Source organism: Rhinopithecus bieti, unplaced genomic scaffold (genome assembly GCF_001698545.2).
Source record: "Rhinopithecus bieti isolate Rb0 unplaced genomic scaffold, ASM169854v2 scaffold_38981, whole genome shotgun sequence".
NCBI lineage: Eukaryota > Metazoa > Chordata > Mammalia > Primates > Cercopithecidae > Rhinopithecus > Rhinopithecus bieti.
The window spans coordinates 669633-674387 of NW_016819573.1; positions in this window are offsets into that span (position 1 = coordinate 669633).

Sequence of the window (4755 nt, forward strand, 5' to 3'; positions counted from 1 at the left end):
CCCGCCTCGGCCTCCCAAAGTGCTGGGATTACAGGCTTGAGCCACCGCGCCCGGCGAAGTTATTCTTAACTCCCCTCTCTCTGTCACACTCCACTTCTGACCCTTAAGTATCTCCTTGCCACTCAACCTTAAAAATCCAGAATGACACTATCTCACCACTTCACTACCCTTATCTCACCTGGATATTGCAGCACCCTCCTCACGGGTAGTCTGTTCTCAAAACAGCAGCCAGAGGGATCCTTTTAAAACTTGTGGGATCACCTCCATCACCTGTCCCCATCTCACTCAGGTAAAGGCCAAAGTCCTTACTGGGACCCACAGAGCCTGCAAGAACCACTTCACCTCCTTCGCCTTTCTGACTTCATTTCCCGCCACACCTCCTTGCCCACTTCACTATCTAAAGGACTAAATCACTAATGGTAAAATTGTGCTCGTCAGTGAGGAAGACACTCTAGAGAAGAGTTTTGTTTTTATTTTTTAACGGAGTAAAAGTCACATGACATAAAATTGACCATTTTAAATAAGCATACAATTCAGCAGCATTTTAGTGCTTTCACAGTGTTGTACAGCCACCACCTCTATCTTCTTCCAAATTTATATATTTTTTAAAGGCAGAGTCTTGCTTTTTTACCCAGGGTGGAGTGCAGTTACACCATCATAGCTCACCGCAGCCTCGATGTCCTGGTTCCAAGCAATCCTCCTGCCTCAGCTTTCTGAGTAGCTGGGGCTACAGGTGCGCATACCACCACCCCCAGCTAATTTTTAAATTGTTTGTGGAGACAGGATCTCACTATGTTGCCCAGGCTGATCTTGAACTACTGGCCTCAATTCATCCTTCCACCTTGGCCTCCCAAAGCCTTGGGATTACAGGCATGAGCCACCATGCCCCACCAGTAGAGCCACTTTAGAAAACTGGGGTTTCTGGGAGCTAAATGATGAGAACTTATGAATGGAAAAAAGGAAACAACAGACACTGGGGTCTGCTTGAGGGGGGAGAATGGGAGGAGGAGAGGAGCAAAAAAGATCACTATTGGGTACTGGGCTTAATAACTGGGTGATGGAATGATATGTACAACAAACTCCCGTGATATGTGTTTGCATATGTAACAAACCTTCACATGCACCCCCAAACCTAAAAGTTAAAAAAATTAAAACTGGAGTTTCTTTTAAAAATTTAACATACATCTAAGCTATGAGCCAGCATTCCACTCCTAGATATTACCCAAGAGAGGCGAAAATATTTGTCCACAAAAATTTTGTGCTAAATTCAAGCTAGATTGTTCATAGCAGCTTTATTCATAGTAGTCAAAAGCTAAAAATAGCCCTGATGTTCATCAACAATAGAATGAGTGAAATGCAGCATATTTATACAATGAAATACTACACACCATCAAGAAATGATTTACTGTCAGGCATGGTGGCTCAAGTTCGTAATCCCAGCTACTCAGGAAGCTGAGGTGGAAGGATCCCTTGAGCCCTGGAGTTCAAGGCTGCAGGGAACTATGATTACACCACTGCATTCCAGTCTGGGTGTCAGAATGAAATCCCATCTCTAAAAAAAAAAAAAAAAGAAAGAAAGAAATGATTACAGATATGCACAATATGAATACTAATGATTTTCTACTTTAATTTTTCAACTTTATGATCCTGTGAAAGAGATACACGTTCAGTAGAAACCGTATTTTGAGTACCCATACAACCATTCTGTTTTTCACTTTCAGTATAGTATTCAATAAATTACCTAAGATATTCAACACATCACTATAGAATAGGCTTTGTGGTCGATGATTTTGCCCAGCTGTAAGCTATTGTAAGTGTTCGGAGCACGTTCAAGGTAGGCTAGGCTACGCTAGATGTTTGGTAGGTTAGGCGTATTAAATGCATTTTTTTTTTTAACTTTTTTTTTTGTAAAGACGGTCTCACTCTGTCATCCAGGCTGGAGTGCTGTGGTTAGAGGCTCACTGTAGCCTCTAACTCCTGGGCTCCAGCCATCCTTTCACCTCAGCTTCCCGAGTAGCTGGGACTAGAGGCTTATACCACCACGCGTGGCTAATTTTTTAAAATATATTTTTTTGGTAGAGGTGGGGTCTTACTATGTTGCCCAGGTTGGTCTTGAACTCATGGCATTCAAAGCACTGAGATTATAGGTGTGAGCCATTGTGCCTGGCCTAAATGCACTAAAAATTTTTATTTTGTCGGTATAGTAGGTGTATAGATTTATGGGGTACTTGAGATATTTTAATACAAGCACACGATGTGTCATAATCACATTGAGGTAAGCATCTATCATTTCTTTGTGTTACAAACAGTCCAGTTATACTCTTGTAGTTATTTTAAAATGTACAACAAATTATTGTTGACTATAGTCACCTTGTTGTGCTATCAAATACTAGATCTTATTCATTCTACCTAACTCTAACCATTCTACCTAACCATTGTCCCTTCCCCTGCCAAATGCATTTTTGACTTAATGATATTTTCTATTTAGGATGGGTTTATCAGGATGTGACACCATTGCAAGTTGAGGAGCATCTGTATACTGTCTGGTTCTATTCCAGTGAAATTCTAAAATAGACACAACTAACCCGTGGTGATAGAAATCAGATCTGTGGCTGCTTCTGGGAAGAACGTTGACTAGGAAAAGACATGAGAAAACTATCTGGGATGATGAATTTTTTCTTTTCTTTTTTGAGGCAGGGTCTTGCTTTGTCACCCAGGCTGGAATGCAGTGGTGGGATCTCAGCTGACTGCAACCTCTCCCTCCCAGGCTCAAGTGATCCTCACATCTCAGCCTCCCGCGTAGCCAGGACCACAGGCATGTGCTACCACACCCAACTAACGTTTTGTATTTTTTGTAGAGACAGGGTCTTGCCATATTACCCAAGCTGGTCATCAACTCTTGGGCTCAAGTGATCCACCCCCTTGGCCTTCCAAAGTGCTGGGATCACCTGCTGGAAATGTTTTATACCTTGATATGCAGTCATCAAAGTTGACTGAATGCTTCAGATCTGAGCATTTCACTATGTGTAAATTGCTTTTTCCTAAAATATTTTCCTAGGCTGAGGTGGGCGGATCACTTAAGCCCAGGAGACTAGGCTGGGCAACATAGTCAGGCCCTGTCTCTATTTAAAAAACAAAACAAAACAAAACAAAACAAAACTTAAAAAAAAATTTTCCTGTGGGTCAAGGCGTAAGCTATGTGTTTGAGACACATTATGTCATTTAACTTGTAAGCAAATTCCTTATGGTAGATGTTATTGTCTCTGCCTTAGAAAACTGAAGGGTTTTCTCAGAAGGGTTAAACAACTTGCCTCATTAAGAAAGGTGGGATTAAAACCCAGCACTATGACCCCAAAGCCCATACCTCAAGGGTTACCTCTTCTCTCTAACCCATTCTTTTCCCTAAGATTTTACAAAAGGGGAAACTGAGTCCCAGAGTGGGTTGGAGACATGCTCAATGCCACTTAGCTCTTTGGAATCAGAATGGAACTAGAACCCAGGTTTCCAGAGCTTTCTTACTGCATCTCACTTGGGCAAAGAGGTCAAGCTCACTCCCACCTCCACCCAGCTGGAGGTTGGGAGCTCAAAGTATAATTTTTAAAGACTTGAGTATAACATTCATGTTATGGGAGGCCGAAATTCAGGGCATAGATACCCTGTGACTTCAAAATGAGAGACTGTGCTTTCCATCTGTCTTTGTATTATTGGAGTCGTTCCAGGCTGGTTTTCTGTGAATCATGGAGGCTTGCCATCCGCCCTGCTGCAATTATCCCATTTTACACCGAGGATCCCTAACCGGACTCACCTATTCCCTCCCTTCATGGCTTTTTGGGTGGCAAGATTTCTAATCCAACACATTCCACAAGCTTCCGTCTACTTAATTTAAGAGAAACCAGTATGAGTTTCTCATCTTCTCCTTGACACTCGGAGTTCTGACATGGATTCATGTCAAGAACAACAAAAACAGCCAATCGGATTTAGTTTTAACCCACATCCAATCAACCAACAATAAGAGTGGCCGTTGTCAGGTTCAGCCCATCACATTGTTCAAAAAGTGATGTCGTCTCTTGTGTTGCTAGAAGGTACCATCTTGTGTTTTGAGAGAATTAGGCTTGAATGATGATAGATTCTTCCCAAAAAAGCTTGGTTCTTTGGGAGGAAAAAAACATGTGTCCCAGCTTCTTTGGCCATCTTCTGCTAAAGAGAAATTTCATTAAAAAATGCTGGCCCGGCATGGTAGCTAATGCCTGAAATCCCAGCACTTTGGGAGGCCGAGGCGGAAAGACTGTTTGAGCCCAGGAGTTCAAAATCATCCTGGGCAACATGGCAAGACCCCATCTCTAAAAAAAAACCACCCAAAATTAGCCAGGCATGGTTGTGCACGCCTGTAGTCCCAGGAGGCTGAGAAGGGAGGATTGCTTGAGCCCAGGGAGATGGAGGCTGCAGTGAGCTGTGATGGTGTCACTGCCCTCCAGCCTAGGTGATAGAGAGAGACCCTGTCTCCAAAAAAAAATCTTTTCCTCCTCCTTAAAAGTCACAGAGTGTGTTTCACGGGCTGCCTTTTATCTGGAACTGGCAAGTGGTGCTGTGAATGAATCACCCTGTTTCTTGGGAATGTTTTGCTCCCAGAGCTCAAGGGGGTACAACAAGATGATAAACAGCCTCTTGAAAGTGCCTCTCCTCCCCCCGCTGCGGGGCTGGGAGCCTGTGAGTTCATGGAACTGGACAGTGGCCGAGCTTTCAGAGACCACTGAG